This window comes from Sceloporus occidentalis, unplaced genomic scaffold (genome assembly GCF_023333645.1).
Source record: "Sceloporus occidentalis isolate IW3139 unplaced genomic scaffold, rSceOcc1.0.p SCAF_4, whole genome shotgun sequence".
Classification (NCBI taxonomy): Eukaryota; Metazoa; Chordata; class Lepidosauria; order Squamata; family Phrynosomatidae; genus Sceloporus; species Sceloporus occidentalis.
Window position 1 is genome coordinate 148328733 of NW_028316984.1, and position 12769 is coordinate 148341501.

The 12769-nt window shown below is 39.6% G+C and overlaps 1 long non-coding RNA gene across 2 annotated transcripts; it reads left to right on the forward strand.

Annotated features, from left to right (window-relative positions):
• The first annotated feature begins 3416 nt into the window (after window positions 1-3416).
• LOC149314842 (uncharacterized) lies at window positions 3417-6267 on the forward strand. Of its 2 annotated transcripts, none has more exons than XR_016281140.1 (3): window positions 3417-3640; window positions 5084-5342; window positions 6119-6267. It is a non-coding gene; the product is annotated as an uncharacterized LOC149314842 (long non-coding RNA). The 2 variants fall into 2 exon arrangements; XR_016281141.1 differs by having other exon boundaries at window positions 5088-5342.
• The last annotated feature ends 6502 nt before the right edge of the window (window positions 6268-12769 follow it).

The window sequence follows — 12769 nt, forward strand, 5'->3', positions numbered from 1 at the left end:
GCCTTCCTGATAGCATGATTGTGAAAGTCCTTATTAATTTTATCTTTATTGTATCATATATAAGCATGCCACCCAAATCTTAGATTGGCAGCTTCTAAATTTAATAAATTTCTCTTCTCTAAATTTGTCCAGTCCTGAATCCAGATCATACAGCATGCTCTATAATATAATTTAAGATCGGGTAGCGCACAACCTCCTAATGACTTTGGTTTTATTAGGACCTTTTTATGTATTCTTGATCTTTTTCCTCTCCATACAAAGTTCAGGAGAGTCTTTTCCCAGTCTTTGAATATTTTTTCACTAATAATAACTGGTAAATTTATAAATAAAAACATTAACTTTGGTAATATTGCCATCTTTATGGTAGCTACCCTACCCAATATTGATAGGTCATAGTTCTTCCATTTTGTCAGATCTTTAGAGATCTTTTGCCATACTGGTTTATAATTATTCTCGAAGAGATTTGTGTTCCTATGCGTTAGCCATATGCCTAGATATTTTATTTTATTTTCTATTTTCCAACCAGATTTGAGCGATAATTCCTTTATTTCTTTATCCTTCATGTTTTTTGTTAACATAAATGTTTTGTCTTTATTTATCTTAAAACCAGATACTTTCCCAAAATCGTTTAACTCTTCCAGTATCCATTTTATGGAGCTAAGTGGGTCCTCTATTATTACACAAATATCGTCTGCGTACGCTCTCAATTTATGTTCATGTCCTTTGATTCTTAACCCCTTAATTCTTTTATTAGCTCTTACTGAGTTGTTTAGGACTTCCAAAACAGTAATAAAAAGGAGAGGGGAGAGGGGACATCCCTGCCTTGTACCTTTATTTATTGAAATGCTCTCCGTTTTTTCACCATTTATAACAATTTGAATTTTTTGTTGGGTGTATATTTCTTTTATATTGGTCAGGAAAAAATCCCCAATTTCCATTTTCTTTAGGACTTCAAACATAAATTGCCACTTAACCCTGTCAAACGCCTTTTCGGCGTCTAAAAAGACAAGCGCGGCATGTTTTTCATTATGTAGCGTATAATATTCAATGGCGTTTAGGATCGTTCTAAGATTATAACGAATTTGTCTTTCTGGAAGGAATCCGTTTTGATCCATATGGATAATTTCTGCCAAGACTTTTTTCATTCTTTTTGCTAAAATTGCCGTATATATTTTATAATCTTGGTTTAATAATGCTATAGGTCTGTAATTACTAATATTGGTTTTATCTTTTCCCTCCTTAGGTATCAGAACTACATCAGCTGAGTTCCAGGATATTGGTTTCCCATCTGTATTGATATTATTAAAAGTTTTACAGAGAATCTCCGATAATTCCTTACTAAACGTTTTATAAAAAAAAGCCGTGTAACCATCTGGCCCCGGTGATTTTCCAAGTTTTTGCTGGATAATTGCCTCCCTAATTTCTTCTTCTGTGAATGGGTTATTTAATATTTTTCTTTGTATATCATTGATCTTATTTATACCTTTCTTATCTAGATATTTTTGGCTTTTTTCCGAAATAAATGTTGCATCTGTTTTAATGTATTTTAATATGTTTAATTGTATGGATTTTCTTGCTGTACACCGTCCTGATTTTTAGAAGGGCGGTATAGAAATAATTTATTATTATTATTATTATTATTATTATTAGCATACATGACTCCCATCTTCTCCATTTTATCCTCCCAGCCATCCTATCAGATAGTTAAGACTAAGAGAATGTGACTAACCCAAGGTTCACCCAAAGAGTTTGAAGGCTTAGGTGGGAGGTGATCTTGGATGTACAACTCTTAACACTACATGAATTCTCAGGTGTTTGCTACTGTATTTATTTTCATTTTAAAAATGTAGTTACAGTAGGTGGCTTAGTGTCAACTGAGGTGAACATAAGACAATGCTCAAGTTGCCCTGATAGTTAACCTAACTCAAACAGCAGCATATAGTAGCTCTTGTAGCAGGAGTGATAGGTACAATATAGAGACAATATACTCTGTGCTTTTTGGCATATACATCTTGAATTTTAGAATTTTAGTAACAGGAGGACAAGGAATAGGCCTAATATGGCAAGGCATTCTTGTCAGTAACTTAGGCACCATAAGTGAACATGTGTTAAACTGGATTGTCAGTCTATTTGGCTGCCTCTGAATTTTAAAAACTCAATTAATTCAGTTCCCTTTGAATGTTTCAACATGCAGTGCCACAGGAGGGCTGATAAAATCATTACAAATTATTTACTTCACAATTTTCAGTGGTGCTGCATGATTAAAATGGCAGCCTGCCAGCATTCATCTCAGAGAGTCAGTGTTATAAAATATGTAAAGACAGCAAAACAAATTAAGCAGGAAAGCTATTTGTTAAACAAAGTCACTGGCTTCACTGGAGTTTATAGGTTAAACAGCCTTACAAAAGGCAAATTCACATTACCATGGAACAGAAGTCATGTGTCATTTCTCTTAATTAGCTTTTAAATAGGTGCTAGGCAGACTGAAAAAATAAATTAATTCTCAGATTGTTTTCCCCCATGAATTCCCCACTGTAATCATGGTCTTAGAGGAAAATGCCTCCAACCACACTCTCAAAAGACAGCTATTACAGCCTTTTCAGGGCTGTTTCAGAATCCAGAGCACATTCTCTGTTTATTACAAACCAGCAACATGTTTAAAATAGAGAGGAGATACTGGCCTTCATTCAACTTTGCATTAGCAGATGCTTGCAAGGGTAACAGAATTCTCTTCCCTTATCCCCCTTTCTAAATCCCTCCATACCAACAGAAAACCAGCTCTATGGATGGGTTCAAAACCCTTTAAATCTTGCTTTGGGGTGCAGTGGGAGCTGATTGGGAGATCACCTCCCTCCTGGTTTTGTAGGCAAAAGTGGTTCCATCAGGGGAACTCCCCCACCCCCTTAAGCTATCCCTATGAGAATGACATCTGTTTATATTCTATAGGGATACATATTGGGCACAGCCTATCTGCATACTTAGAAGTATGCAGAGTTGAACTCAGGCAGCAATTTTTTTTTTTATAAAAAATATGGTAATCACACCACTCAGCTATTCGGCACTTAGACTGACTTTATGTTATGCTAACAATGGGTTTCTAAAAATTTCCCTATACTCCCATCAAACAGATAACAATACTTTTCTAGATCTTAAGAATATTCAGAGATCTTATTATTATCTTTCTTGTAATCCATATAACAATACTTCAGAACAGTCAACATCTCATCACCATGTAGCATATGAGAAAGTAAAGACTGGTGTCTTCCGTGTCTTGCCTAGGCATAGTTTTGGAATACAAGCAGACCTGTTTACATTTGGGTTGCACTCCTGGACTCATGATGCAGATTGAGACTGACGTGGCACTAGTCAGTTCCATAGGGTCATTGGAGGCCAGGGGGATGCTTTCTTATAGAGTTGAAGTAGCCATAAAGTCAGCCATTTAACTCAACCTGCCATCAGTTTTAAAGAGGTTTAAAGCATTAAGCTTTAGCACTACCTTTTCTAGGCCAGAAAATGCGTAGATGCTCTCCAGTGGCACCAGAAAGGGTAGCAAATGCTGATCAAAGTCAGGGTTGGCTGGGAGAGCTGGCTTGCTGTTAGCCAACAATTAATCTCCAGAGGATCACACAGGGAGCAACAGGTAAGAACTGTGTTCTTCTACAGTGGACCCTTGTTATACGCTGGGGTTTGGTTCCAAGATCCGTGTATGCTCAAGTCCCATTAAATATAATGGCAGAGCAAAATGGTGTCCCTTATTGAAAATGGAAAATCAAGGTTTGATATTTGAAATTTATTCTTTTTTTGAACATTTTCAGACCGTGTATGCTTGAATCCGTGTATAAAAAATCTGTGTATAAGAAGGGCCGACTCTACTATGTTTTCTCCAGGAGACATCTCAAGTGGAGAAAGCACAACAGGAAAGAGAGGCAACATATCTCTTACTGTGCCCTCTCTGGCAAGCTTGACAACTGGGGGAAAAAAGTAGACTCTTGTTGCTCAGCCTCTAAGGCTAAGCAAACACAAGAAGTCTCTTCTAGCCATACCAAACCCCCAAGATTCTAGTTTCTCCGTTCACCTCTTGCCCCCTTCTAAGCAATGAAAGGAAACCTCTTTGTCCAAACAATGGGAAGTTATAAGTTTCTTCCTCTGTCCTACACTACCCCTTCTAAGCAGACTATAGTTGCTTTCTCCCACTCCACATTCCCCCGAACTAGGCAGGCAAAAGAAAAGTGGTCCAGTGTCCTTTTCTTACTGCTAAAAACTCCATTCCATAAACTCCAAACACTTCAGCCTGTCACTTCAACCACAGTCTCTCTCATCTTTCTTCTTGCTCTCCCACCTTGCTCAACTGCATAGATGTGCTGGGAGAGCTACGCATTATGGGTGAGACTGACATTTATTTAGTTAGATGGGGTCTGTACATACGGGCGGTGGGATGCCACCCCTTTTTGCCCCAGATGGAGGCCATGGCAACTGTATGCCGTGGCCTCCACAGGAGCAAAAAAGAAGCCCCAAAAGGGGGGGCTTCTTTTTTGCTCCCTGGAAGGGGCATTATAGCCGCAGTGTTTGGCCACTGCATGAGAGTTGCGCCATGATGCCACGTGTCATGTAGAAGGGTGCACGGTGTTATGGCGTGAAGGGAACGGAGTCACAGCATCAAGTGTGTGGACACTTCATCGTGACTCAGCTCACAGGCCAGCCTTTCAGGCCAGTCTGTGGAGGGTCTTAGTTATTTCTGAGGAAACACTGTAAATTTGAAATGTTGTAAATTGAGTCAATACAAACTGAGACTCACCTGTATCCTGATTCTATCACACAGCCTCAGGGGTCATGAATGAAAAAGCCTTTTGACTCATTTTCTACACTGCTAAAATTATGCCAAGTGATTTTTTTTTTTATTTTTAACATAACAGAAAGGCTGTTGTAGAATCTACAAAAAAATTATATATATTTAACTTGTATTGTTAAACAGACTACTTTACTTTGCTTGGTTATCAATTTCTGATTATTTAGCTTACTGTTAATAAATGTTTATCTCCCTCCATCAAAACATCAACAACAAATCAAAAACAATTGGACAAAGTTAGAAGAATACATCTCCGACTTGACAACTTTATATCCAAAAGCCTACATTCTTATTGCAGGAGACCTAAATGCCAGAACAGGCCAAACAGACAAATCCCTGTACTCCCATTTCAAACAAAACCCACCAGAACCAGACGCTATTCCAACAAGGCAGTCAAAAGACAAAGGATGCAACTGCGCTGGCCTTCACTTAATGCAGCTAGTAAACAAACTCGATTTAGTCATCTTAAACGGGAGTGTCGTAGGGGATAGACCTGGTGAGTACACCTTTGTATCTGGAACAGGAGCTTCAACAATTGACTATTTCATAGCTTCATATAGCCTATTAAACACTAACTTCTTTACTTAGTAGTCCTAATAGTATCCTCCTGCTGATGTTTTGATTTTATAAAACTTCTAATTTTTTAAAACCATCATTGTAAACATTTATAAACATACATGTTTTCTTTGATCTTCAATTATCTGTGGAAAATCTCCTCCCCCCCCCCCCCACTAAATTCACACTGAATCGACAAAATAGCTAATGGATTAAAAGTTCTTGCCCTTTAATAGACCGTTTGGGTTGATTTCTGGGATTTTTTCTCTTTCTGAGTTCCCTATGTTTCTGACCAGGCCTGGCAGTACAAAGGTATGTTTGTGCATAGATTAGACACCTATTCACATATAGTTCCAGCCTGTAAATTCTATCAGCAGTACAGGATCCCACTGCTGGGACTATAGTGTTGGATTATTATGATGTTTTGTCTGCACTCTGCATAGCCTGCAGCTCATTCCTATGATCATCTGCTCCCTCATATCCTGATCCCTCTCTTTCCCTCTTTCTTTCTTTCCCTCTTTTTCCTTCTTCTGCCTGCCTCCCATAATCCCTGTCTAAACTCTTCCTCCTCCTCCTCTCCTGACAACTCCTGGCTAAAACAATGTTTTTATACAGATAGGCATTTGGTATATAATGCATAGCAGGGTGGTTTTTATGGAGCAAGTGGATTTTTAGTTATGTTTTTAATTTTTGTATATTTGTACATTTCCCTGTTAGGAAGTGGCTGACTAAGATTTCCACGCTCTCGTGCAAGTGATATCCATGCAACGGGCAAAAACAGGGTCCCTGTTGCAATTCCCTCCTCATGCCAGAGCTCACTAGTTCTGGTTTGGACTTGAAAGCAATGTCTGTGCAGATTAATAAAACCTATTAAACCTGATTTCTTGAACCTGATACTTACTAGATATGGTATACCATAACCCCCATCATCCCCATCCTGAATGCCCAAGTACCTGCAAGCTAAGGAGGGTGGGCATTGGAATTCAGTACTACTTGAGTCAAAGGAAAATGGCAAATCTGAATTACCCTATTATTTTTGTTGCACCCTCCCTGTGTAAAACCAGATCCGATTGTAACATACGAGGGTCACTCAACAAGTACTTAGCCTCACCGCCCAATGGCGCTGCTGTTACAAAAGAGTTTTACCATTGTGCAGTACATTCTTTTAGAAGCCTACTGTCAAAGTTTCAGTCAATTCCCTTCATTTGTTTTGTTTTGATAGCCTTTGGAAGCGAGCGTGTCGGTCGGTTTTACAAAAATGGAAAAAGAGCAATATCGTTCGGTGATTTGATTCTTGTTTTTGGAAGGGAAAACACGCAGTGAAATCAAAGAGCGCTTGGGTGCTGTGTACGGTGACTCTTCTCCTTTGATGGCGACCGTCAAGAATTGGTTCAATGAGTTTGTTCATGGCCACACGTCGGTTTTTGATGAGCCATGCCCAGGTGTCTCAAAAATGGCTACTACGGAGGAAAACATTTTAAAAATCCATGATCTCGTGTTGGCAGACCGCCGATTGAAGGTACGCGAGATAGCTGAGACTGTAGGCATCGCAGAAGGAACGGTGCATCATATTTTACATGAAGAACTGGGCATGAGAAAGCTGTCGGCGCAATGGGTGCTGTTCCACCATGACAACACGCCGGCTCACACCTCCGCGGTCATGGCCAAATTGGTCGAATTGGGCTACAAATTGCTGCCCCATCCACCATCTTCCCCAGATTTGGCCCCCTGTGACTTCTTTTTGTTTCCACACCTGAAAAAGTCACTTGCTGGGAATAGGAGGTCTTTTTGACAATTTTCCTGCCCTTACTATTTTTCTTAATTAAAAAATCCCAATCCCAATCCCAGAAGAGGGAGCATCACAGATTTACAATTGGCAGCAAAAGTGTGGCCCTGAAAGCAAATATCAAAAGGGGCAGTGATTTTCAGTGGGGGGAAAAGCACCAGAAAAAGGAGGGAGGTATTGACCTCCTGTACCTGTGCTTTGATCCAAATCTTAATTCTACCCATGAATCACTGCTGCTATTTTTAAAATAAGGAGACCTCCAAATTCAGAATTAATGGCATGCCATGTTTGATCCTGTCAGTATAATAACTTGTATATTTCCCCCCCTCTCTGTTATGAATTTAGTCTTGCTAAATGGTGCTTGGGTCAGGGCCCTGGAGGCAGAAACTTTTCCTCATTGTACAAAACAAACATAGCAGTGAAAGCTTCCTGTACCACCCTGTCCATGTATCTATAATCCTGCCCTGAAGGAAACAATCTATGTGAGTAAGAGGGCAATCCAACTGTCTAGGCAGATAATGTTTAGTGACTGGCCTGGGAAGCATCCATGGTTGTATCACTGTTGAAGTTAACTAGGTGTTTCCCTTGACAGAGACCAAGTGGGTGGCAACTGACACTCATTGCCAAAGGGAAAAGAACAAAAAAGGACATTAGTTAGGAGCTTATCGCACACACTTCTTTATCTGTTCTGGGCATGAGAAGGAAATGTGTGTGGCTGAGTGAAAATGGAGTTTATCACATTCTAAACTGTCCTCAAGCATCCCCATGCCATCACCGACCCTAACCTGTCCCTGAGTTGGGCTGAGGTGCATGAATTTTGCTCAGCTGGAAAGCTTTCTTGCTCAACCAGAATCTTTCCAGCTGAGCAAAATTCACGCACCTCAGCCCAGCTCAGGGACAGGTTAGGGTCGGTGATGGCATGGTAATGCCTTGAGGACAGTTTAGCATGTGGTAAACTCTGTTTTCACTTAGCCATGCGCATTCTCTGCCCATGTCCAGAATGCATACAAAAGTGTGAGTGATAAGCTCCTTTGTCTACAGTTTGCCTGGATTTGTCTAGATGCAAATTAATTCATTCATTTAATATATGTCCTCTCATCCTCCCAGTATGGGACTCAAGATGGCTCACAATGTGAGTTAAAACAAACTGCAATTAAAACAATGGATAATCCTTTCGGAGTTAATGGGGAATCACAGTGGATAATAATGGAGGTTACGTTCTGCACTATGAATGAGAGCCTCCAAAAGCCCTGGTCATCAACAGCTCTTCTTGGGCTTTACAAACTCAGGGTGCAGGCTTTCTTGATTGAATCAACCCATCCATAATGCAGCCATCTTTTCATTGCTTTCAGCTTTAGAGAGCACTGCCTTCTTTTCCAATAGCTCACATCATCTCATGATATTTTATATTTTATACATTTTGGTTGACCCCATTAAAGGTGTCACTGTTTGTGGATTTTAGATGTTATTGCACTTGGCTATATGGCCAACATGACTACCCCTGGGTATGTTTCCTGGATATGAAGGTACTGCATTTTTACCCAAAATGCTAGGGTTGTGAGAGGGTACCCACAATTTGTAGTTTCTACCTCCAACAAAGATAGAACATTTAAAAACCAACGGGGCTGCATTTGGACTGTTTTACCAAACAACACCTAAAATTTTTCTAATGGCAAAGCATGGAGGTTTTTTTGAGAGATTAGCAGGTTCAATGTTCTCTGCCCAATAAAAGATTCTGTGACCTCACACTGGACTGAGACATCCTGGATCTCATACAAGGTATCTTTTTTGTTTGGCTAATGGAATTTAAATTTCCTGAACAAATGCTTTGTCTGTCAGAAGTTCATGGCCAAAAGGAGGAATGGCCTACCTGCACTCTTCTGGTGTTTTTTCTGGTGCACCTCAGCTGAAAATGGAACCCATCTTTTCTTACTATCCAGCATAGAGAAGAAGGTTCTTGATTATATTTCAATTTAAGCTCAACCCGAAGAAGTATATGTGGAGGAAAATAGGCAAGTGGTGATCAAGAAGAGGCTTTCTTGAAATGTGTCACTCCATCTATAGAATTTTCTCTTTACAGAGATTCAACTAGCTCTTACTTTTCTCTCTTTTCATTACCTAGCAAAGTCATTTATATTTTTCAGGGTTTTTTTAAAAAAAAAATGCAAATAATTTTTTTTTCATTCTACTTGTATGTTCTCTAAGGCTGCATCTACACTGCAGAATTAATGCAGTTTGACACCACTTCAACTGCCATGGCATAATGCTATGGAATTCTGGGATTTGTAGTTCTGTGAAATATTTAGCCACAACAAACTACAAATCCCAGGCTTCCATAGGATGGAGCCATGACAGTTAAAGCAGTTTTAAACTGCATTGATTCTGCAGTGTGGCAGCAGCCTAAGCATCTTTTCTTCTATTTTTACATTTTCATTGTATTATTTGATAACTGTTTTTTAAACATCTTAACCATGTGTGTTGGTATTTGTGAGTTGCCTGGAGCAGAGCTATTTGGCTGAAAGACCACATTTAAATCTGTTAATAAATAAAGTAATGCACTGAGTAAGGAGGGAATCCTCTGTTCTAAAAGTCAGAATTCCAATTAAAGTCTATTATAGTGGAGACTGTACTGCCAGCAAGGGTTGTTGGGGTATGAGGAGCATTTTATTATTTGACTTTGATCATTTAGGAGATATGAGTATGTATAATTGTTTCCCCTGCAAAAGGAATGGGAATTATTCATACTGACATTTCTTTGCATTAATACCTAGGCTAAATGATCATTTGCAGCTGGTAGAAAGACCATACTTTTCATCATATTATGCTAGGCTTCCATAGATTGAGAGAAATATCAGTGGTATTATTTTGCAAGCAGAAGTTCTGTTTCTAAAATGTATTATCCTGTATGGTAGAGTAGGGAGCTAGTGTATGTTAGAGAAGGGAGCCAATTTGAGCATTAGACTATGGCATTTATCACACAGGAAAAACTGGAAGTTTAAACTGGTCAGAACCCAGGGTTATCCAGGGTATTAGGCACAACTGCACAATTGGTTTTCAGATGATGACGTGCACAAACCACTTAGAATCCAAACAGAAAAGAAATAGGCATTTTTGGGAAAATACCGTATTTTCGTTTCCATTTCATTCACAAATTCACTTTCTTTGCACAACTGCTGTAGTCTGAAAGCTATTTCCAGGATTCTCTCTGCTGATTTGTTGTGCCAAGAGGTTATGCTGCAGCAGGGTCTTAAAGGATCATGCATGCATCCTTCTCTCCCTCCTGTGGCTCGTCTCCTCCTCCTGCAGCCTCCCCCATTGGCCTCTGAAAGAAAAGAGCTGGTGAGAGAAGGCAGGGATGATGCAGCAAGAGAGAGGACATTTTGGAATTCCTCGTGGACAGGAGGGAGAAATGGAGGATATGTCCTAGAAGAGGAGAGCATCTAGTCACCCCAGCGTGCTGGCCTCAGACAGGTTTATGGACCACCTCCTCCTCTTTGGCTTTAATCCAGAAATAACTGTAGCAAACAAGGCATTCAGCCATGTCCTCTGGCATGTGTGGTTTGTGTTGTTTTATGGGAGTTTGCAAACGGAAACCTCAGCCTTCCTTTCTCTGAAACAGCTTTTGGGGCAAAGAGTATTTTCCTCCCTGGTTTCCCTTTCCTCTCTTGAGCATGTGTGTATGTGCACTTGGAAATGACAGTTATGAGTGTCATTAATGCTTCTGTGTACATGCACAAAAATGTTATTTCCAAACTATCAACGGGATTTGTCCGCATCTATCTGAAAACCAAATGCACTTTCTACCCACTTTCCCGAATTAGTAATGTGCTTTTAATGTGATGTTGTGCTCTGTGTGATAACCATTAGTGAATTTGCTTGCTTTTCTGGGATGCCAACACTTTAACCATTTTTGGGCTGTAAGCACATAGGTCCCCATGTGATGACTCTGAAGAGCAGGGTTCAATTCCTCACTCGGCCATGGGAACCACTGTGTAAGTCATACTCACCCAGTTTCAGAAAACTCTGTGGTATGTGCACTTTAGGGTCACCATAAAATTACTTGAAGGCTCACAGCAACAATACATGAGTAGCGTAGAGTATGGCAACTGTGTAGTGTAGGGATGTGAAAAACTGTCATTATCATGCTTTTCTCAAAATATCAGCATTTATTTTCAGTCTTGCACCTGTGCAGGAGACTCGCAGAATGCTTTTTTCTTTCTTGCATAGGTATACATGCAGAATTTTCTGGAGATTTCTCCCCAAAATATAATTGTTTACATTTTTTTCTTATGTACACATTTATATACATTTTCCTGCTGACTTTACTTACATGTATTTTTCCAGATGTCATAATGCTCAGTTCCATGGGTACTACAGGCTGCCAAAAATATCAACAAATATTTCTGAGAGCAAATCAGTCCTGAACTCTCAATAGAAGCCAAAATGACTAAAATGAAACTATCATACTTTGGACATATCAGAAATGGTATGACTCTTTGGAAAAGATTATAATGCTGAGAAAAGAAGGCAGTAGGAAAAGAGGAAAATCACATTACAGATGGATTGGTTCAAGCAAGGAAGCCACAACCTTGACTATGCAGGACTTGATCATGGCTTCTGATGACCAGGGCTCTGGGAAACCTTTCATCCAGAAGGTCTCCATCAGCTAAAGACAACTTTATAGCAAATAATAACAACAAACAACAAACAGAATGTTTAGTATTGCTAATTTTTGTAAATGTATGCAAATGTTTGTGATTTCCTCCCCTTCAAAACATATTAAAACTTGAGAAATACACAGCTTGCATACTGTGCTTCACTCCATTGCCAATCTTGCGAGGTGCAAAACAGATATTTCCATAGAACTCAACTATTTTTTTTGTATTTTGATTTTATCACCTCCTAAATAAATCAAACAAAACTGAAGAACTTGTGAACTGTAAAATGTTCAGTCAAAATCCACAGGGAGTAAGACTGACAATGAATATTGAAACAGTCCTACTTGATTGTCATATTACTTTCAGGAACAAACTACAGTACTGGGAAGATACCACCAGCGCCTACCTATGAGTTTATCTGTGACTAATCACTTTGACCCTGACAAACTGTTGGCAGCCCTTTGAAAGAATAAATAAGGCAAAGGAGGTGGCAAATAGCCCATTGGCCATTAATTTGTCAAAGAAATATACTAATGTAATTGGGGTCAGATTTGTTGCCCAGCCAAGCATTCACGAGATTCACTGAACAGAGTCAGGAGCACTGAGAACAACATCTATTACAAAGTTTAGTTTGGCAGGGGAGAGCAGAGCCAGACTTGAGAAACCTCTCTTGGGAAAGACTGGCCTGCTCCATTAGCTAACAGTGACAAAAAGAATGAATGGGGATGGTGGCACAGAGGGATTATGTTACCACAAGCCAGGAGAAAACTAGTTAGGGGCAACAGTTAGTCCCTCTAGGAGAGCTATTAGGCAGGAAACAGGAAAGATTGGGATTCTGTTGATTCTCTCTTTTAAAGTGCCTGTTTTATGAGCTCATAGACTGATAATCTTATTGCTCTCCTAACAGCAGCCAAGTAAAGAAGC